The sequence below is a fragment of the Lissotriton helveticus genome, chromosome 6 (assembly GCF_964261635.1).
Source record: "Lissotriton helveticus chromosome 6, aLisHel1.1, whole genome shotgun sequence".
Classification (NCBI taxonomy): Eukaryota; Metazoa; Chordata; class Amphibia; order Caudata; family Salamandridae; genus Lissotriton; species Lissotriton helveticus.
Window position 1 is genome coordinate 449,594,496 of NC_136067.1, and position 24,311 is coordinate 449,618,806.

A 24,311-nucleotide genomic window follows, 5' to 3' on the forward strand; every position below is an offset into this window, starting at 1 on the left:
CATAATATGTATGTATGTGTGAATGTTTGTAATTGTTAGGAATGAGTGTAAGAAGTGTTATTGTAAATAATTGTGGAGTGTAATCATTTTTGTACATAAACTTTTGAATGTTTTCTAAATATGTCTTTGATAAAAATTGAAAATTAAAATAATTGATTTGTTCTAGACTAAAAGAGTTGTCTGAAAACTTACTGTTTAATTGAGTAGGTTGTTTGGTCACTTCCAGGCCCCCATTCTAAGTTATTGGCAATATTGGTGCTTGTTTTTGGTTTTTGTATTTAGTGAGGCTTGTCCTTATTGCCCGTAAGCCCAGACCCAGTATAGGTTACGGAGGAAATTACATTGGCTCCCCATTTTTCAACGTTGTGCCTTCAAAACGGGCTGTCTTGTTTTCAAAGCTTTGCACAACAACAGCCCTGCATTTATTAACAGCCAGGATAGTTAGGCATGATCTGCTCACCTTTCACTCCTCACTATCCCAAGGTTTAAGCGGGTACGTCAAGGAGTGTGCAGTTTTGCGGTCCTTGCACCTACATTTTGGAATTCCCTTCCATTGGAAATACGATCTAGTACTGACATTTTGCAATTTAGGAAATCTGAAGACCTGGCTATTTCTGCAAGCATATAACTAAACAACTCTGGTCAGTACACTATTCCAATTCTGGATAAGTACGTTATTCTGGAAGTATATAACTAAACAATTCTGGACAGCACACTGAGTCTATTAGCGCCAAGAAGCCACCCATTGTAAGTGCGCTCTATAAATGATCATTAACATTAACATTAACATCTATAAATCAGGACAGAGAAAAAAAACATGTTTCAAGTCCTTTAATGATTACTAACATAGTTGAAACCTGGCAGGAAGTGAGACAATCGCAAGAAGAGGCACGTGATGAAGAAAAAGACAGATGGATAAAATCAGGCTGTAGACAAAGAGAGGAAGATGAAATTTGGGTATACAGAGATGAAAGTCCAGTCATGCCCGATAGCATGATCTCTAATATGGGCCGAATGTACCATGGACAGGCACACATTGTTAGAGATGCAATGATTAGACTTTTCAGACAGACTTGGTACAATCCCAAGTTTTGTGTAATAGCTGAGAGTTTATGTCAGAGATGTCTAATATGTCAGCAATTTAACGCAGGAAGAAAAGCTGTTGTGAGTCTGGAAACCATAGGAAGGGAGGGAGGTCCTTTTACCAGAATGCAGTTGGATTTCATAGAGATGCCACCATGTAATCGATTTAGGTATGTCCTTGTGATCATTTGTTTGTTTTCACGATGGGTAGAGGCTTATCCTACCAGGAGAAATGATGGAGTAACTGCAGCAAAACCTTTAAGAGAATGTCATCCCAAGATTTGGATTTCCAGTAACAATTGAAACAGACATAGGAAGTCACTTCCAAAATGAACCCATACAATTGATATGTGAAGCACTGGATAATCGTCAGAAACTGCATTGTGCTTACAGACCAGAGACTTCTGGGGTAGTCGAACAATTAAATGGAACAATTTAAAACAGACTGGGAAAGATTTGTTTGGCCACAGGACTTAAATGGCCTGATGCTTTGTCACTTGTTCTGATGACCTTAAGAAGCATTACTGACAGAAAAACAGGTTTGAGTCCTCATGAGATACTGATGGAACGAGTAATGAGACAAGTATTTGTCGACAAACTGCTAACTATAAATGATGATATCATACTGGATTACTGCAACGGTTTGTCTGACATCTTGACTTCGGTGTCTCCCCAGGTTGGAACTGATGGTTGTACTCAGGAAAAACATCCAGCTCATGATCTGAGCCCTGGAGACTGGGTCCGAATAAAGGTGCACAGGAGAAGACATTGCTTAGTTCCACGCTGGGACAAACCACGTCAAGTGATTCTGGTCAGCACTACAGCAGTAAAATGAGCAGGTGTGAAAAGGTGGGTGCTTGCTAGCCACACCATCCGAGTACCAGAACCTGAAAATCAGCATCTGGAAGAGGTAGATGCTAGTTCAGACTCTGATACAGAGGGTGAATCAGACAGAACTCCAGATCAGAAAGCTCGACCTGTGAGGCAACATCTGGAGATATCAGATACCAGTTCTGCATCTGAAACAGAGACTGAGATAAATGAAAATCCAGATATTGAAGATTGACCTGTAAGTCGACATCTGGAAGTAACAAAAACCAGTTTGGATACTGAAGGAGTACAAGATAAAACTGGTTAAAGTGAGAGATCTGCAGATCAAACAGAGAATTCAGAGAAAAGGAACATTGATCTTGAAACTGATGAAAAGGAAGTAAGGATAAGACTCCAAATACCAGTCATGAAAAAGTTCCTTGTGAAAGAACTGGATTAACAATAGAAAAACAAGATTCAGTTGTTGAACCGGAAATCATAAAGTGCAAAATAAGAGGAAGTGAGATAAGGTCTGAAACCGAGTCTGATGAAAGTGAAGGAGAAACAGCTCTGAGAAAAAGTCACAGAAAAAGAGCTTGGAAAGTTGAACAAGAAATAATAGAGCCTGAAGTTAAAAAGCCAAGGAAAGGAGATAATTGGCCTACTGAAATTAAAGGACTAAAGTTCAAACTGATAAATGTGAAAAGAGATCAAAAGGAACAAGTGAATGAAATAACAAGTGAAGAAGGTCAAAATGAAATTTTACAAAGACCAAAAAGAGTGGGGAAACCAAACCAGAAATATGCATCACCTGAATGGATTTACATTGCATTACCTGATATAGAAGAAATTGAAAGCAGTCAAGAGATCAAAAGTGATTTCGGTGAGTGAAAAAAGCAATTGAAAACAAACTGTGCTTGTATTGGAAATCAAGGATGACAAATTAAGAGAAAAATCAACAAAATAATAGAAAAGAGACCTAATCAACTGAAAGGATTTTGAAGGACACATGTTTTCATGTGCAAAGAAGTGAAATAGACATTAGAAAAGAGAAACAATTTAAAGGGTACTTAATTATTTGTGAAAAACAAATGCATGAAAACGATACTAGAAGATCTAGATGTGGTGTTTTGCATAAATGGTGTAGAATGTGGTTAATTTGCACAGGTTTATTAATGCTTAAATGGCTCATTCTAGCAATAATTATTCCATTTAATCCGAATTTTGAACATTCTTATGGAGAACAAGAAACAAGATCACAAAAGGAGTGAAAAGATACATGATTTAAAGAGTGATGTAAAATGTGTAGATAATACTGAGCTTCACAAAGATAGATCTATTAATGATTTTTCAAAGAATGTTTTTGCTAGATTATTGAAGGAATATGTTGAAACGATGGACGCCTGGGACTGCTATGTTTGTATGCAGTTGCCTGAGTTGCCTGCATCTGTATCGGAGGGAGTAACATATCATATCATCACCTTCCGTTAACTTATGGAATGACTTGTAGTGTAATAGCTAGTTCATTTCTATAAAACAGGCAAATTAGAATATTACTACTCTGATGTAGATTACATTTTTGCTAAACTTTCTGTAATACATAGACTAAACAAAGTGAAACCTGCTAAAGTTGTAGGTGAATTTTTCTTGGAAACAAAATAATTGACTATAGAGTATGCTTTTAGAAATAATTAGCAAAAAACACAGTTGATGGACAGAATGTAGAACAATGTCATACATTCACCCCAGTACAAGGATCTGGGCCTAAATCCATCGTTTTTTTGCACTCCACACCACCCTGGGGTAGACACTAGCTATATGCAAATCAGCTCTGACCCTGTGCCTCATGGGAACAGTCCAGTCCGAACTACCATGCCATGTCTTTCCCAGACCGGAATCAAGCATCCAAAGACCGGTTTCTGGCTATCAGCCTTTATTCAGCCTGGATAGCTTGACTCCAGTGGTGTGGAGAGCCTGGGACTCACGTCTGAGCATACCCAGCCCACTCGGGGTGAAAATTGCAAAAAACACAGTTGATGGACAGAATGTAGAACAATGTCATACATTCACCCCAGTACAAGGATCTGGGCCTAATAAATTAATTTAACATGTAAGATAAAAAAAAGAGGAGAAAGTAGTTTTAGAAAAGGCAGAAGACAGAAGAATTGTATATAGGCAGCAGGGGAGTAGTGCTCACTCCTGTTTACACTGCGCATGTCATGTTGGCCGGCTGTCTTTCCACGGTCAGCCTGACATGCGCAGTGTAAACCTCTCCACTTAGCTGTCTCAGACAGCAGGTGGAGAGGTGGGTGAGCAGGCACAGGCCTCCTGTGCCTGCTGAAGTGTCTAGGCAGCCCTCTCCAGCCATACCTTGCTCTGCACTCATGCTGCTCATCTGCATCAGGAGAGCAGCATGAGGATTTGCAGAAGGGGGTTGCCTGGGGCTCCATGAGTTGCTGTCGCTCTGACAGCATCCAAGGAGAAAGAAGACAACATGGAGGAGAGCGAAACATGGAGAAGAGAGTGGGTAAGTACATTTTTTATTATCTCTTTGGCACCCACTGTGTTTGTCTGTCGGTCCCTTCAATGATCCTCCAGTGTTGAGAGTCACCTCCTGCCACTGGATTGAAAGATTTTAGATTCTAAAAAGTTCAAAACTTTCCAGGCAGGCCAAGATTCAGTAAACTGAAGCAAATAAAAGTGAGAGTTAGTGTCACAAAATATAACTCCCAAGCTAATAAATATTGGCTGAAATTAAAAGCAACACTTTAGGAGGGATGTTAGGAAAAGGGGAAATTACAAGATCCTACTGTAAAATGGAGATGGATTAAGCTAGGCAATGCAAAGTGAGTTGAGTTTAGAAAGTAGACACGTGGGATCTCCTAGACTGGTGGATCTGAGTGAAGCAGTCATTGTGGCAGGGAAATATAGGCTTGCGAGAATTGATGTACACTAAGACACCTCACCTTCTGATGCCTTGCTAAGGCATCTCCTGATTGTTTCTACTAGACTTATCTGAGTAAAAGAAAAATATTTTGTTCAGTCAATATGCAAAAAAGCAATGTTATAGAAAGTAAATTATTTTTTTTAAATGTAGAGCTAATAAAGTTAGAGTTAAAACATTTTTTCCAGGCAGCCTAAGGTTACTGAAAATTAAAAAAGAAACAAATTGGAACAAACAAAAGAGGTAAATAGACCTAAAAAGTAACGTTAGCTTCTCAAAACACTCCAAAAAGTTTGGATTGCGGTTAGGAAAAGGAGATCCAGATAAGACAGTTCAAATCTAGCACTCACCGAGGACACAGGAGAGAGAGAGATAAGGACCAGCTCTCAGAGACTAGTCCTAAATAGTGAGTTTATGGTGTTTGAATGCTCCATATACCAATATCCACCTGCACCATACAATGGCCATTCCCATTAGTCAGATGTGCGTGGATTTTATTGTCCTTAAAACTAACCTATATGAATATCTGGCTTTTATACGCCAAGTTGCAAAGAAAAACTAATATTGTTTTTTGTACAGCAAATTCTTTTATCTCACTAAATCCAGTTCATTCTGCAACTGAGGAAACGATAACAACAAAGAAACATTTTGCAACTACATTTCATTTGGAAAGTTTACTATACAACTATAGATAGGTTTCAGAAGTGAAGCCCTGGAAACTCACACATCCTCATTTACACTCCAGCTCCAATTGCCTGAAAAAAGTGGAAATGATCGCAAAACTTAATGATACGAAAGAAGATAGTTATTTAAATAGATATTTTTATTAATAATTAGAAGACCGTATTAAGTCATTCTTGAGTAATATATGGGAATCATCTACTGGTATGGGCCATTTCTGCTCAGTTGTTTGCTAACTTGTTGGCTAGCTTGTACTATTTTTTAAAGATTTGTTAGGCCATATATGTCAGTGATATTCTAGCAACTATGACCAAAAGATGCACTCTTATCTATTATGTTAAAACTATCAATTCCAACCACAGAATTTAATCTAACTATATATGTTCTATCTTACAGAAATAAATTATAGAAAAAAAACAATTTAATTGTAGCGAATATCAAACATTGACTTTACAAATATACACACATTTTATAAACAACGTCTCTATATACTAGGAGACCATCCAACCAAAAACATGACAGCAATTCCAATTACCAATAATGTAACTAAGGATATACTCCTTAAATGCCCACCACCTACAATTGCAATACCCCATCAATTTGATTAAAAAGTGTTACAATTTGGTTGTTCTGGTTATCCTCTGACCTCCTGGTCTGAGAATTGATCTTCTCCCCAGCAGCGCAATCAATCAATCAATCAGAATATTTGTAAAGCGCACTACTCACCTGTGAGGGTCTCAAGGCGCTGGGAGGGGAGGGATGCTGCTACTGCTCGAATAGCCAGATCTTGAGTAGTCTCCTAAAAGTTAGTAGGTCCTGGGTCTACCGTAGGAGGGTGTGGAGGGTGTTCCAGGTCTTGGCGGTGAGGTGGGAGAATGATCTGCCGCCGGAGGTCGCTCTTCGGATGCGGGGGACGGTGGTGAGGGCAAGGTTGGTGGAGCGGAGCTGGCAGTTGGGGGTTTAGAAGGTGAAACGTTTATTTAGGTATGCAGGTCTGGTGTTGTGTAGTGCCTTATATGCGTGGGTGAGGAGCTTGAAGGTGATCCTTTTGTTGACTGGAAGCCAGTGCAGGTCTCTAAGGTGGGGTGTGATGTGGCTGCCGCGAGGGATGCCGAGGATCAAGCTTGCAGAGGTGTTCTGTATGCGTTGTAGTCGTTTCAGGAGTTTGGCCGAGGCTCCTGCGTGAAGGGTGTTTCCGTAGTCCAGCCTGCTGCTGACGAGCGCCTGGGTGACCGTTCTTCTTGTTTTGGTGGGAATCCATCTGTAGATCTTGCGGAGCATGCAGAGGGTGTTGAAGCAGGAGGATGATACGGCGTTTACTTGCTTGATCATAGAGAGTGTTGAGTCGAGGATGAACCCCAGGTTGCGTGCGTGGTCGGTGAGTGTTGGTGCTGCTCCCAGTGCCGTCGGCCACCAGGAGTCGTCTCAGGCTGAGGAGGTGGAGCCGAGGATGAGGACTTCTGTCTTCTTCGAGTTCAGCTTCAGACAGCTGCTCTTCATCCACTCGACGACGGCTTTCATTCCTTCGTGGAGGTTGGTTTTGGCGGTGAGGGGGTCCTTGGTGAGGGAGAGGATCAGCTGGGTGTCATCGGCGTAGGAGATGATGTTGAGGTCGTGTAGTCAGGCGACGTGGGCGAGTGGTGCCATGTAGATGTTGAACAATGTCGGGCTGAGGGATAAGCCCTGGGGTATACGCCACAGATGATCTTCGTGGTTTTGAAACAGAAAGGGGGAGGCGGATGCTCTGGGTTCTGCTGGAGAGGAAAGAGGTGGTCCATTCCAGGGCATTGTCTCGGATCCCAGCATTGTGGAGGCGTGTGCGTAGGGTGCAGTGGCAGACGGTGCTGAATGCGGCTGACAGGTCCAGGAGGATGAGGGCCTCGGTTTCGCCGTTGTCCAGCAGGGTCCTGATGTCATCGGTGGCTCCAATGAGGGCAGTTTTGGTGCTGTGGTTGCTACGGAACCAAGACTGGGGCAGGTCCAGGATGCTGTTCTCCTCGAGGTAGCGGTCAGTTGTCTGTTGACAGTCTCCTCTATGACCTTCGCCGGGAACGGGAGCAGGGAGATGGGTCAGAAGTTCTTGAGGTGCTTTGGATCAGCCTTGGGTTTTTTGAGTAAGGCGTTCATCTCGGCATGCTTCCAGCTCTCTGGGAAGGTCACGGTCTCGAATGAGAATGGCCTTGCGGAGATGGGGTGCAATGGTGATGCTGGCTTTGTTGAAGATGTGGTGTGGGCATGGGTCTGATGGAGAGCCGGAGTGGATGGTGTTCATGATTTTGATGGTGTCGTCGTTGTTTATGTTGGTCTAGGTGAGCAGGGGGTTGGTGTGGATGGTGGCCATGAGGTTGGTGGTCTCAGTGGCTGTTGGGGGAGTCATGGTGTTGAAGCTGTTGTGGATGTCTGCGATCTTGCAATGGAAGAAGGTGGCCAGGGAGTCGCACAGGTCTTGCAAGGGCGGGATGTCGTTGGAGCTGGGGTTGGAGAGTTCCTTCACGATGTTCAAGAGCTACTTGCTGTTGTGTGCATTGTTGTCTAGGCGGGGTTTGAATGAGGTCCTTTTGGCGGATCTGATGAGGTGATGGTGTTTGCGGGCAGCATTCTTGTGGGCTGCGTAGCTGTCCGGTGTCTGTTCGCTGTGCCATTTCTTCTCTAGTTTTTGGCAGGTTTGCATGGAGGCCTGGAGGTCCTTGGTTAACCAGCTGGCTTTCTTGTTGGTGTTTCTGTTGGAGGGTTTCTTGATCGGGGTGCGAGTGGCGCAGTCATTGATCCACTGTCTGAGGTTGCGGGCGGTGTTGTCGGGGCCGGTGGGGTCGACAGGTGGGCTTCGGATGAGGGTGGTGTTAAGATGGACTTTGGTGACTTTGCTTCAGCAGCGGTGAGGGATCTGTTGGGTGAGGTGGTGTGTGGTGGGTTTCTGGAAGGTGAAGTGGATGCAGCGATGGTCGGTCCAATGGAGTTCGTGGAATGGCTGAAGGAGACGGGGGGCTTGCGGAGAAGATGGGGTCGAGCGTGTGGCCGGCCGAGTGGATGGGTGTAGTGATGAGCTGTCTTAGTCCGAGGTTGTCAAGGTTGTCAATCAAGGTGGTGGAGTTGGTGTCGTTGTTGTTCTCGAGGTGGAAGTTCAGGTCCCCGAGCAGGATGTAGTTTGTGGAGGCAAGGGCATGTGTGCTGACGAAGTCAGCGATGGAGTTGCTGAACTGTGGCTGGGGTCCGGGTGGTCTGTAGACGAGGGTTCCTCTGAGGGTGGTGTTGGGGTCAGTGTGTATCTGGAAGTGCAGGTGTACGGCGGTGCTGAGGGTGTCATCGGTGCTGGTCGAGACTCTGAGAGTGTTCCTGTGGACGATGGCGATTCCTCCTCCTGTTCCGTTGGTACGGTCCCTGCGGGTGAGCTGTCAGGGATGGCTTAGGCAATGTCTGGGGAGGTGGATTTGAGAAGGTCCCAAAGTTTGAAGGCGTGTTTGCGGGCAGAGCGGATGTTGAGTAAAATGCATCTGAGGTGGTTGCATCCTTTCCCGGTGGGTGGATTGGCGAGTCGGATGCTGGTGAAGCTGCAGTTCCAGCAGGAGAAGGATACTTGGGTACGCTTCGGGGCGGCCATGAAGCAGTTGCGTGATCGTCCAGTGTTGATTGTGTGGAGGGTGCTGGCATCATAGCGTTGTCGGGCATAGTGGTGTTCACTGCTGCAGGGGAGAGCGTGAAAGTCCTCTGACCTTCTGGTCTGAGAACTGCTCTTCTCCCCAGCAGCTCCGCAGTTTGCGTGCTCTCTGCCTGCGTTCTCCTGCTGTGCCGTCCACCTCCACCTCAGAGGTTCGAGGCTGCCCAAGTATGATTGTGCCCACTTTGCTCCTGCTTCTGGTGCGTTTTTTTTGCTGTTTGCATGTTTAATCTGTGTCTTTTAATTCTTGTCTAATCTGGTTTCCCTGCAGTTGCATTGTAATTATTTTGCCCTGTCATTTCGCCCGCTGCAGCTTCCCTTGCTGCCCCTCCCCCTGCCGGTTCCCGCTCCAGTTCCCGCCTCCCAGCTGCACGTCCCTCCCCTTCCCCATTTAATGGCAGCCGCTGTGCGGACACGCCGCTGGCGTGCCTACGCAGGCCCGTCTACGCCCGTCCACGAACCGACCATGACCAGCGACAGGGACCCTGGATCTCCGACCATCCACCGCTACAACTCAGCTGCCCTCCTCACACTCAATCCCGGAAGAAACAATAACTGCCAGCTACGGGACGGCCATGAAGCAGTTGCGTGATCATCCAGTGTTGAGTGCGTGGAGGGTGCTGGCATCATAGCGGTGTCGGGCATAGTGGTGTTCACTGCTGCGGGGGAGCGTGTGCAAATCCTCTGACATCCTGGTCTGAGAACTGTTCTTCTCCTCAGCAGCTCTGCTGTTTGCACGCTCTCTGCCTCCTTTCTCCTGCTGTGCCGTTCACCTCCACCTCAGAGGTTCGAGACTGCCCAAGTCTGATTGAGCCCGCTTTGCTACTGCTTCTGGTGTGGTTTTTTTATTGCTGTTTGCGCATTTAATCTGTGTCTTAAAATTTTTGTCTAATCTGGTTTTCCTGCTGTTGCATTGTAATTATTTTGCCCCGTATTTTTGCCTGCCGCTGCTTCCCCTGCGGCACCTCCCCCCTGCCGGGTCCTGCTCCCGCCTCCCAGCTGCATGTCCCTCCACGATTCCCCATTTAATGGCAGCTTCTGCGGGGGAGCGCATGCAAGTCCCCTGACCTCCAGGTCTGAGAACTGCTCTTCTCCCCAGCAGCTCTGCTGATTGTGTGCTCTCTGCCTCCATTCTCCTGCTGTGCCATTCACCTCCACCTCAGAGGTTCGGTGCTGCCCAAGTCCGATTGTGCCTGCTTTACTCCTGTTTCTGGTGTGGTTTTTTTTTGCAGTTTGCACATTTAATATGTGTCTTTTCATTTTTGTCTAATCTTGCTTTTCTGCTTTTGCATTGTAATTATCTTGCCCCATCATTTCGCTGGCTGCTGCTTCCCCTGCGGCCCCTCCCCCCTGCCGGGTCCCGCTCCCACCTCCCAGCTGCACGTCCCTCACCCTTACCCATTTAATGGCAGCCGATGTGCAGACACGCCGCTGGCGCGCCTACGTAGGCCCGTTTTACGCCCGTCCACGACCCGACCACGACCAGCGACAGGGACCCTGGATCTCTGACCATCCACCGCTACAACTCAGCTGCCCTCCTCACACTCAACCCTGGAAGAAACAATAACTGCCAGCTATCTGCGCCGAACACTACCCAGGGACAATTCTCCTGCCGTCACTGCTGCCAAACCTTCACCACCCTCCGCACCCCCACGGGCACTGCCCTAACGTCGGATGCCAACATCACACGAAGCCCTGAAGTGCATCCTCCTCAATGTACGCCCCCTGCACATACACTCCGTTGAGACCTGGGACCTCCTCGACACCTTCTCGTCAGACGTCGCCTTCTTCACATAAAAATGGACCAATGACTCCTCCACCCCGGACATCGCCACTGCCATCCGCGACGGATATAAGATCCAGAGGAAAGACCACCCCAACCGCCCAGGAGGAGGACTCGCCATCATACACAAGAGCCCCCTCCGACTCTCCACCTCCACCACGAATGACCCCCTCTCCACCACAGAACACCTTCACTTCCAGATCCAGTCCAGCCCAAGAACAACACTTTGCAGCACCCTCTCTTACAGCCCCCCCGGACCTCGCACATCATTCGCCACGACCATCACTGACCTCATCATATCCCACGCCATTGTCTCCATGGACTACATACTCATCGAAGACCTCAACTTCCACCTCGACAACCCCAGCGACCCCAACTCTGTTACCTTCCTGCACAACCTCGCCGACCTTGGCCTGAAACAGCTAAGCACCACACCCACCCACAAGGCAGGACACACCCTCGACCCCATCTTCACAGGAGGAAACAGCATCCACTTCAGCCACATCATGCAACCCCCCTAGATGGATCACCACTGCCTACACTTCAACATCAACAAACCCAGCTCCCCCAAACCGGCACCACACCCTCCATGAAGGAACTGGAGCAAAATCACTGAAGAGCAGTTCAACTCCACCCTCAACCGGGACGCCCCCATCACCTCAACCGACACCAACCGTGCAGCCAAAGAACTCCACCGATAGATCTCCACCCGTGCAGATGAGCTCGCACCCCTATGAAACACCGACAGACAGCACCCCAGGAAGCCACCTGGTTCACCACTGATGTCCAAGAATCCAGTCGCACCTGCAAAAGCTCAGCACCTTATTCTACATTTGCATTTTTATGTGAGGTATGTGGAGCTGGTCTCATACAGGAGGTTCAGTAATTGCCTCGTTTTTATGGGTAGTGTAAATTATTTTTGATGGATGCTTTTTCAATTTTTTCTCGAGAAGAAATGGAGAAACAGCAAAACATCAGAAGATTGCACCAACGACAAGAACGCCATGACGGAATACCACCAATGCATCAGAACCACCAAAATGACCTTCCTCCAAAACAAGATCCTAGCCAACTTCAGCAACTCCAAGGAACTCTTCAGTATCATCCAAGAATTCCCCAAACCCCCCAGCGAAACCACGGATATCACCCCCTCCCAGGACCTCTTTAACAATCCTATTTCCCTCTGAAAATTAAGGGTCTCTACGACCACTTCGGGGACCAGACACCCGACTCCGAAACCACCTCCCTCTCCAGCAACACCACCCAGTCTTCCTTCTCCTCCTGGACCTCAGTCACCACTGACGACACGTCTTCGACCATGAAAGGCATCCACTCAGGGGCCCCCATGGATCCCTGCCCACCGCACATCTACCACAGAGCTGCCACCGCCATCGCTTCAGAACTACGACGCACCATCAACACCAGTATCAAGACTGGCATCTTTTCCGACGACTGGAAACGTGCAGAACTCAGACCTCTCCTCAAGAAGCCCTCAGCAGACCCCACGGACCTCAAGAACTACAGACCCATCTCCTTCCTCCCTTTCACGGCAAAAGTCACTGAGAAGATTGTCAACGCCCAGCTAAAGATATTCATCAAAAAGAACTCCATCCTCGACTCCTTCCAATCCCAATTCCGCAGCAACCACAGCACCGAGAATGCTCTACTCACCACCACAGACAACATCTGCACCCTCCTTGACCAAGGCCACACCGCATCCCTCATCCTACTTGACCTCTCTGCAGCCTTCGACACCATCTCCCACTACACACTCACGGCCAGACTCCACGATGCCGGCTTACAGGGAACCGCACTCGACTGGCTCCGATCCTACTTCACTGCCAGAACCCAAAGAATCAGGCTACCACTCTTCGTCTCTGAACCCATGTAAATCAACTGCGGAGTACCCCAGGGATCATCACTCAGTCCCACGCTCTTCAACATCTACATGGCCCCTCTGGCCGGCATCATCAGACAGCACGGACTCAGCATAGTATCCGACGACACCCAGCTCATGCTCTCCCTCACTAAGGACCCCATCACTACCAGACTCAACTTCCAGTAAGGAATGAATAACGTCGCATCCTGGATGAGCAGCAGCTGCCTGAACCTCAACTCGGAGAAGACAGAGGTCCTCATACTAGGACCCTCGCCCTCTACTTGGGACAACACCTGGTAGCCTACCACCATCTGAAGCTCTCCCACCCCCACAGACAACACTCGAAACCTCAGCCTTGTACTTGATTCCTCCCTCTCCGTGACCCGATAGGTCAACGTTGTCGCCTCCAGCTGTTTCAACACCCTCCGCATACTCCAAAAGACCCTCAAATGGATCCCCCTTGAATAAAGGAAAAACAACACCCATGCACTCATAACCAGCAAACTGGACTACGGAAATTACCTGTATGCCGGGATCAACAAGTCTTTGCTCCACAAACTCCAGACCATACAGAACACCACAGCCAGACTCATCCTCGGCATCCTTAGGCACGAACACATCAACCAACACCTGCGCAGCTTCACTGGCGCTCCTTGTCGAGAAGAGAGTCACTTTCAAGATACTCACCCACGCCTATAAATGCCTCCACAACACCAGACCCCAATACCTCAACAAGAAAATCTCGTCCCACGTACCAAAGAGAATTCTCCGATCCGCCAACCTCGCCCTTGCCGAAACCCTGCGCATCTGCAGAGCAAGAACAGGTGGACGGGCCTTCTCCTTCATCGTGGCCAAGACCTGGAACGAGCCCACGAACAACATCAGATGCGCCCCCTCCCTGAACATGTTCAGGAATACATTCAAAACATAGCTCTTTGAATAAACGGTGCTGCCCTACCCCTCCACCCTTTGAGCGCCTTGAGACTTTCATGGGTGAGTAGTGCGCTTTCAATCCCCTGACTGATTGAATTTCATGTATTGTTGATGCAGTGTTTTAACTGAAAATATGACTTTAGGTAGTCTTAACTGAAGTGAAGTAATCTTGTTATGAACTTCATCCTGTCTATTCTCTTATTCAAGCTGGACAAAATGACCAATAACAAGGTGAAAATTGTCACAAGGTGAAAGTGAATGTCAATAAATGATTCTAAAATGAGCTGATTCATATTCAATATTCAAGGCCTGCTCCGGCCCTGACCTGTCGTTGCAATTCCACAGGGATACGCACTACCACAATTTGATAGAATAGGCAAAGTTAGGGGTAGGTTAGGCATCTTGTTCAAGGATTCCTACACCTGTTATATTGAGCCGCTAACAAACCCCATTGACTCCTATTAAGCGATATTTTTCTCACTGAAAATACTCCCAACAGAAAGCTTCACTGGAGTCCTAACTTATCGTACTCCTGGGCCTGGATCCTCCTTCACCCAGGATTTTACAAATCGCATAGAACCATACCTGGGAGAACTGGGACATTTACATTTTTATCTGCAAAAATTCTCATGTAAAGCTTCACTGACCTATATAGAAACCCTGGTATTCTGTGGTCTACCAGTACTACCCATGAGGCAGGACATACCCTGGATGGTATATTTTCTAATAATCTCCGTCTTACGGTGACGGAACCTCTTCAACTCTCCTGCTCAGATCATTATGCCATTCCTTTTCCCTTGCGCTTCCACTAGCACACAACACTTTGAAAAAGGGGAATAAAAAAGTACTTAAAAGAAATTACAATTGTATCAACAAGGAATCTCTCTTCAGTGCCTTTAGCAACCATCATTGGATCAATAAAAATGACGGCAATTTGACACCTATAGAAAATTCTAACTGGCTGACTACAGCTATTGACTCCCTCGCCCCCTTAAAGAACATTATGTAGGCAGAAAAAAGCACACAGCTCCCTGTATTTCAGAAAAGTTGAGGAAACTTAGACAAACCTGTCGCTTCCAAGAGAGGATATGGCGTCAACATCTTGACCCGGTCGATAGGGATAATCACAAAAAGAAGGTTGCTGAATACAAAACAGCCATCAAAGAAGAAAAATCATCATTTAACTCTCAAGAGACAAACTCACTCAAATTCCCTAGAAAACTATTTAATGTGATCAACTTCCTCTCTTCTCCTCCTGTTCCACTATACAATGACGGTTCGCAGGACTTCTGTGACAAGATGGCCAAACACTTCCACAACAAAATCCTAGATATGTATTCTTCCGTGGACAACCTTAACTCAGAGCTTTCTAATCTGACTCAAATAACTATCTCTGAATCTTATAACCCTTCTAAATCAGATGAAAGTGAAGCCACACTGTCCGCCTTTCTTCCCCTGTCCTACGAGCAAACTGATCATCTCTTAAGGCCTCTACTAAAGAAAACCTACCTGGACCCTTTAGAACCTGGACCCTTCAAAACCTAAAAACTATCAGCCCATCTCGCTGTTACCAATCCCTGCCAAGATTCTGAAGAAGCATCCAAACACCCAACTGAGCACCTACCTGGAGCAACATCACCTGCTTGACGGCTCCCAACATGGTTTCAGGAGTGGCCATAGCTCTGAGACTGCCTTAACATTTGCAGTAAACAGCACACGTACCCAAGTAGATGCTGGGCATACCTCTTTTTTAATACTTTTGGACCTACCTTTGATACCATCTCATCAACAAGGCTGATAAACCATCTTCAAGAAATCGGGGTCTCAGGCTCTTCTCTGTAGCTTCTGTCCACATTTCTCACAAATAGGTCACAAAAAGTAAAGATGGACCAATTTTATTCTGACTTCATTCCCAGCTTCTGTGAAGTTCTGCAGGGTTCCTCAGTGAGTCCTACCTTATTCAACGTCTATATCTCTCCTTTGGCCAAAGGTAATCAGATCTTTCGGGCTGGAGACTGGAGGCTCTGTCTTATGCTGATGACATGCAAATAATTGTGTCCATCACAAACAGCATTGAGGCAACCACAGCAAATTTCAACAGCTGCCTGGATGGTAAACAACTATTACGACTCAATGGGGAAAAAACACAGGTCCTAGTCTTTGGCAGCCAACAATCCATAAGGATTTAACTCCTGGTTGCCTGAAATGCTTGGACCATGCCCCTGCCCTGTGTATCAGCAAAGAATCTTGATTTTATCGTTGACAATTTACTCTAATTCAACCCCCAGGTCAACAGATCTGCTTCTACCTGTTTTGGGGTTATTAGGATACTGAGGAAGATCTTTAAATGTCGTTCTCTCTCATCTTGAAAGCAGGCGGGTGTTGCCCTGATTTTGTCCAGGCTGGACTATTGTTATGCTCTCTACCTGGACATTAACAAGGGATCCATCCATAAACTGCAACTTGTGCAGAATAAAGCAGCAAGACTAGTGATGGATTTTCCTAAATACTACTCGGTCTCCGCAGCAGTTCGCAAATTACATTGGCTTCTTCTAGAAAAGAGAATTCTGTTTAAGGCCCTGTGCATTGTCGATAGGCCTCTTCATAATTCTAGCCCTAAATTAATTAAAAGACTCTTCCAATGGTAAGCCCCCACCAAACAGCTGCGGTCTGCCAATAAAAATTGTCGGATGTATGACGTTACAACGCATACTTTTACAACGCCTACCTTTACATCGCAACTTTTACAACGCATACCATTACAACGCATAATGCTTTTAGGCGCTGGATAGTGAATAGTTTAATTTACTATTCCAACTCCAGTCCCCGTGGATAGTAGGGAAGGTTATTGGATAGTAAATTAACCTATTCCCTATCCTAGAGCGCCCCCCAGAGCAATGCGTTGTAATAGTTTGCGTTGTAAAAGTTGCGTTGTAATGGTAGTTCGTTGTAAAAGGTTCGTTGTAAAGGTTGTTCCCCAAAATTGTCTGGTAGTCCCCAGGTTTAGGAGGGCTAGGTGGGGGGGAAGAGCCTTTGCTGTCGTCGCCTTTAATCTCTGGAACACTTCCTCTAGCGATCTCTTGTCAAGAGTCGCATCTACTCTTTTGCATGTCTTTAAAAAAATAGCTCTTTGCACTTTAATATATGAAAGCCTAACACCTACCACTCATGACGCAGTTTCTATCACTAGCGCCTTGACCCCCTTGGGCAAAGTTCACACTCTACAAGATTATCATTTATTCATTCATATTATAATGTTTAATGCTTCTATAATGCAATGTCTTGATCAGTTATCTTGGAACAGCCACTGAATGAGGTCAAATGGGGAGAAAAATCTGCATCACTCATTTGATTATCCTGACAATTGTCAACACGGTAATGGAATGCTTTGGATTGTGAAAACAAATTCACCTCTTTGCATTAGATCTGTGCTCATGGACCAACCAGTCAATTCTCCATAGCATCTTGATTCCCTCCTCTCATGGCATCTGAAATGTCTCATTATCACAGACCATACAGTGAGGAGAGGTGCTGGCTATTCTATAATGACCATTACGAATAAAATGCCATGTTTAAATAATCTAAGCACCATAAGGATTATTACACCAAGAACAATATTGCAATGTAACACTAAAGACACTGTGTGACTAGTATAAAAAATGTTCTTCATTGAAGTGTGCTATGGATAATGTGTCTAAGTTCAGTATGTCATGGGGCACTGTCCGTGTAATACAGGATCCACACCGTGTACACATATTACTGGGGCATCAAAATTGGAATATTGTATGATATTATAAAGTCATTGTTTTCTACTGAACTAATGGTTTAGCAATTAATTGCTGAATTTTTGACTTTGGTTTTCTATGTAGTGACTTTTTCTATCAATGTTAGTAGCACCTGAGCTGGAAATAAGTCTGTGGTATATTTGGATCAAATACACGATCATAGGCTGTAAGGTATAAACTCTAAGTGGCAGATTTACAAGCCCCTTGCGACACTTTTATGCCGCGGTTGCATCACTTTTGTGACGCAGCGGCGGCGTAAACCATGCGCCATGTTGCGACTTATTTATAACGTGAGGCAGATGCGTCACGTTGTAAAGCCCTGCACTACATGAAACCTGCGCCAGGTTTCATGTGGGCATTCCGTCGCAGGGTGGGCGTTCCCTAGCAGGAAAGCCCCGTAAAACTGACGCAGTGAAATCTACAAGATTTCACTGAGACAGTTTTACAAAGCTGCTGCGTCAAATCCTTATGCCTGGTTGATGCAGGCGTAAGGAGTGAGGCACCACATTAAGGGGCCAATTATGATGGCGGACGGACCTGAGTCCGTCCGCCACCATAGAGCAGGAGGGAACCTCCGCATTGCCTGAGGAGTTCCCTTCTGGGCAATTAGAATGTGACCGCCACCCTGGCGGTCACATCCTCTATTTTTACCATTGTTATTGTTATAAGTACTTCTAAAGCGCAACATTCATCCTAGCAGGATATCACGGCGCTGAGATTAAACAATATGCTGTGAGCAATTACCAGAGTCTAATGTTTATTCTATTTTAGGGAACAACGCAGTTTTTAGTTTTTTTCTAAAGGTAATATAGCACTCCGTGAGCCTTAGATCTATTGGCAGATCATTCCAAATGTTAGCGGCTAAGTGTGAGAAGGCACGCCCGCCCATTCTGTCTCTTTTTACTCGTGTAGTAGCTGCTTTAGCTGAAAATTGTGAACGCAGGTTCCGAGCCGGTGCATAGAACTTGATTCTATTTTTTAGGATATTAGGACCAGTTTTGTGCAAAGTTTTATGAGTGATGCACAGCATTTTAAAAGATGCTCTTTGCCTCATAGGTAGCCAATGTAAAGTTCTCAAACAGCTCTTGGCAGAGTCATATTTTTTCTTGTTACAGACTGCTTTTGCTGCCGCATTCTGGACAAGTTGTAGTTTTGTAAATAAATAGTCTGCCATACCGACAAACAACGAGTTCCCGTAGTCCAGCCTACTTATGAGTAATGACTGGACTAATATCTGTCTACATTCGATGGGAATCCATGGAAAGACTCGTTTTAGCATTTTTAATATTGCAAAACCCTTGCCACATATTGTGGTGACATGTTGTTTCATAGACAAAGTGTTGTCGATATGAACTCCCAGATTTCTTGCGGTCAGGGTTGGATTAGGTGGAGTGCCTAGAGTATTAGGCCACCAGGTGTTATCCCAGAGCTGTTGGGATCCGCTGAATAGAAGGATTTCTGATTTGTCGGCGTTTAGTTTCAAGTAATGGCTGTGCATCCAATTGGATAGCTCTGAAAGACAGTTAGCCAGCCTTTTTTTGGCGTCCTCTTCGCCATTGAGGGTTACCATCAGTTGCGTATCATCTGCGTATGAGCAAATATTGATGCCCCATTTTTTACCAATAGACGCAAGAGAGGACACGTAGACATTAAATAATGTCGGGCTTAATGATGGCCCCTGTGGCACCCCATATTTGATCTTCCGAGGGGTAGAGGTGAAATTACCTAAACAGACAGATTGAAATCTGTCCGATAGGAAGGATTCCAGCCAATTCAAGGCTTTGTCTTTTATTCCTTTAGCGGCAAGCATTTTTATTAAAAGGTTGTGGGATACGGTATCAAATGCCGCTGATAAATCCAGTAATATCAGGGCAACCGTTTTTCCTTGATCAATCTGGGTTCTAATATCGTCCGTCACAGCTAGGAGCGTTGTATCAGTGCTATTGTTGGATCTAAAGCCCGTTTGAGAAACGTCCAGGAGATTATTAGTTTCTAAGAAATTTGACAGCTGTTTATTTACTAATTTTTTTAAAACCTTTGATAGGTATGGCAGCTGTGAGATGGGGCAATAGTTGGCCGGGTTATTTACATCCGCCCCAGCTTTTTTTAATAGTGGTATTACTACTGCGTTTTTCCAAACTTTTGGAAATTTGGCACTATCCAAAGACAGATTGAGAGCTTGCGTCACTGCTGGACAAATTATGGGAGTGAGTTGAGAAAAAATGTGATGTGGACATACGTCCAATGGGGATCCTGATTTAATTTCTAGCATTGCCTTGCTAACTTCTTCTTCGGAAAAAGGGCCGAAAGTAGAGCAGCTAGCCAGTAAAGTAGAGTCTGAGTGATACTCTGCTTGTTCCTGATTATTATTTAAAAATGAAGAATAGATTTTATCGATTTTTTCACTGGAAAAATTGCTTATTTTAGTGCAATTCTCCTGTGAGGGAATCAGATTTGAAGTGAGGCTAGAGGGGTACCAAGTTATTTTACTTTTTTAAAGAGCTCTTTGGAGGAGTTTCTATTATCTAATATTCTTTGCGAAAAGTAATCTTTTTTTTGCTTTTTTTATAGCTGTATTATACATTTTCAGCTCCTTTTTATAGACAAGTCTGTCCTCGAGAGTTTTACTTAACCTCCATTTATGTTCCAGTGTTGTACATTTTCTTTTAGCAACCTTTAGATCTGGACCATACCATTTCTCTGACATTATTCGTCTAGGTGGTTCTTTTATGCGGAACGTTGAACAGTGATCCAACGCGTTCCCGATGCTATCTAGTAATTGATGGATTTCTTGCTCACTAGAGGTTCCTAAGATGGTTTTATGATGAAAATGTTTTTGAAATTTATCCACAGAGAATTTTTTCCAACATCTTGTTTTAGTTGTAGACTGGACAGTTGGTCTTATATTCTTTGTGGACAGGGTGAAATTAAATTCAATCCTATAGTGGGCAGTCCAGGTCAGAGGTTTTATATCTTTGACAGTAGTGTTTGCTATATTAGTAAAAATAAGATCCAACATATGTCCAGCTATGTGTGTAGGTTGTACAATCATCTGTGTAAGTTGCATGATTTCCATGTCAGCTGCCAAATGTTTAGTTAATGGATTATTATGCAAATCATAGTGAACATTAAAGTCCCCTAAGACTAGAATATTTTTGCATTTGAGACAGACAGGGAGAATTTGTTCAAGGAGCTGGGTACTAAAATCTATCGTGCTCCCCGGAGGGTTATAGATAATTGCACCACCCAGCATCACCTGAGTATTTATAGAAATAGAGAAAATCAAAACTTCATGTTTACCCACTTGAGTGGCTGCTTCTTGGTGGCAGATAAGAGTGTCTTTAAATATTATAGCCACCCCACCACCCCTCTTATTCGATCGATTCAAGTTTACAATTTTATACCCCATAGGGAGTGCTGCTGCAATATCAGGGGTACTGTGCTTGTCAAGCCAAGTCTCCGTGAGGAAAGCTAAGTCTGGTTTAATCTCCTGTAACATGTCCCATATTTCTATAGAGTGTTTAGGAAGGGACCTTGCATTAAGATAAATGCAAGAAAAATCGAGAGTAGGGGCTTTTTCAAATATTGGACGGTCTATATGATTACCATCCCATCTACAATTCCGACAGCCGAAGGGACCCATGGTGTTTGAGGGTCCTACTTTGGCACATTGGGAATGACCCGGTGGAGCGGTTATATTAAGATTAAGAATTTCCCCTCTAGAATATACCAATGTAGAAATACCAGAATTGTCAATAAGTGGAGAAGCATGGGTTGTGGCCCCTGGTCCCGGCCCGTCGCGGACGGGCGCAGACGGGCTCGGCTTTGGCGAGCCTTCGGCGCGCCACCGGCGCGCCCGCTGCGCTTCCTAGGTAGGGGGACCATTTTATGCCATCGAGGGCGGGAGGGGCCGAGCACTAGTCTGCTCGCCCTAATCCTCACCTAAGATGGCGGATGGTGATCAGGACCCCAGTCAGCGCCGATCGGCTGCGAAGGGGGTTAGCGGGTAAGGCAAAGCAAATGCAAGAACGCGAGTCAGTGCCCGTTAGTACAAACAATTTTTGCGCAAATAATAAAATACAAAATTATAACGAAGGTCTTTTGTTAAAAGGGCAAAGTGAGTGCCACAAAATATTCTCACAAGTGCAAGTTTAAAATCACAATAGACACTTGCCTAAACACACGCACCAGGTCCCGGCTTTCCGCCTCAAGACCTCACTCATGCACACTGTCAATCGTATGCCGGTAGCGTTTCTGGGATTTGCGGCGGGTGCGGCTTCAAGCTGCACCCGCCGCAATGGTAAAAATGCATACATTGCATTTGTATGCAAAAAGCGGCAGGCACCATGCGGTGCCTGCCGATTTCTGCATACAAATGCAGGGGGGTAACATAGGTACCCCCAATGTGCACCCCCTACCCCCCCTTCACCTAGGGGGCCCGCAATGGGCCCCCGCAGTGAAGTTACACATGCTTTTCCACGGCGGAAAACCCGCCGCGGAAAAGCATTTTTCAAAGCCCTTCCTAATATGGCGGACAGTGTCTGAGAGACACCGCAACCATATTAGAGCTTTTCCGCCACGGTTGTAAGCCAACCACGTCGGAAAAGCTGCGGACGGAAACCAGGACCCACCAGCCATCCTAATGTGGCGGTGGGTCTTTGGTGGGTCCGCTGTGGTTTTTCCGCATCCTCCGGGCCGGCGGTGGCTTTCGCCGGCCCGGAGGATTCGGAAAAAACGCAATCATAATAGGCCCCTAAGTATGGGCGGCCCCAGTGCATTGCAGGAGTTGCTTGGCGCTTGCGATGCGACTCCAGCAATGCGCCGGCCGTACGCCACAAGATGCGTCACGTATCTGCCCCTCCTTGCAACATTGTTCGCTGCATTGTAAATGCGATGCATCCGTGGTGGCGCAAGGGGGGTATTGCGTGACGCATCTTTTCTGGCGCATCCCTACTGATTTGCAGAGATGCGCCAGAAGTTGTAAATCTGCCCCTAAGTCTCTTCCTCCTAGCCATTCAACGATTTGTAAATTTAGTATAAATGATGTTGAAACAAAATGACACCTAGGGCCTCATTACGATGTCAGTCAGAAACGCTTCGAACAGCATTCGGAATTTCATAACCCATGTCGGAAAACATGTTTTCAACTAATTCGGAAACATTTCTGACCGACTACGATGGAACGTAACCGTTCAGTCATTTCGAATCAGTTCCAACCGACATACGGAAACTCTAAGTCAGTCGGAGCCGAATCATACGGCTCTATGGACAGTGTTTCCGACCGACGTATTACTATGTTGGATTCTGACAGCCTTTCCGACTTGGTCTATCCACACGAAAAGCCTGTCACAAACTGACTTTGTGGGCCCCTCGAAGGCCACCTCATCCGCAGGCCTACGGTTGGTGGCTGTGGTGGTCCCCAAGGGATCCTCCTGTAAAACCATGCACAGTGTGGCAGGCACAGTGGGGTGCCTGCGATAGGGTGCAAAGTTTTCCGCAACCACCCATTTTTTCAATGGGAGTCTGTTTTGTCAGTCGGAACCCAGGCTCCCATTAAAGTCAATGGGTGTGACCACATGGTGTTCAGAAACATCGTAATCGATCGGTCGGACTCTGCGAACCCGAGTCGGTCGGAACCAATTTCGACAAGGAGTCGGTTAGATTGCTTTCTGACCGACATCGTAATGAGGCCCATAATGTTTGGTGCAGTATATCTGGAGCAGTAGCCTATAGATTATTATTTAACGGGAGTTGTCCAATTGGATGAGGAATTTCAGGTGAGATTTATTCATAAATGTACACATTTTACTAATAATTAACTTAACCAGTTCAATTCTAATTTTAAAACACTGAAACCCGACAGGTGTATCCATGCACTCCTGAAAGAGGTAGAATAAGAATAAGCCTGGAATAACAAAATGTTATCATTATTTCTAAAATCAGATAGATTGTATACTTTTCACTGTCTTCATCAAAGTTATTACTTCTCATGGCAGCCAGATAAAGAAAAGTCTATCCACCGGAGCAGATAGGGATTTTCAGAAATCACTTATCTGTCAACTGTGTGTGTCATACATAAAAGTATAAGGGACATGAGTGGATTATTCACTGCCTATGCTGATATTATAATATAAGTTGTGTGTTTATCCTCCTAAGTGGATGTTTAACTACTGAAAATCTCTAAATGATACAGTGAGTACTGGGATTAACCAGCAGATAAAGTATTGCAATGGTCACGACTTGCACTTACACTGAAACAGGCTGGCAAGTTTAGATGGGTCTCACTCAGAAATTTTGAGATGTGGGGCAACAGCTTTTTCTAATATGGGATGGACCTGATTAAGCTGGGCTTTCAGTGCAAGTCTCAAATCAAAACAGTACTCCCAAGCTGTTCACTTTGGCAACTGTAGGAAAATTGGCTTGTTGGAGCATTCTAGAGGGAACCAGCTCTTTTTTGTCAGCTAACCACCTAGAATGAGGTTTCATGTTAGCTGTTGATTTATTTATTTATTTATATAAGTGCTTTTAGATGAACTGCCTTTCACACAAGACTCCCAAATAACAATGCATGTCTGAAACCAGGAGCAAGGGAGAAGGAAAAAAAGGGAAAAACAGGGGAAAGAAGGAAAATAAGGAGAGGGATTCAATGATGCATGTAAACATATTCCTTACAAGATTTCTTCAGAGGCATGCTTTTAGGATGTATGCTGAAGTGGAGATGTCATTGGTTGTTCTGCTTGTCTTTAGTTCTTATTCTC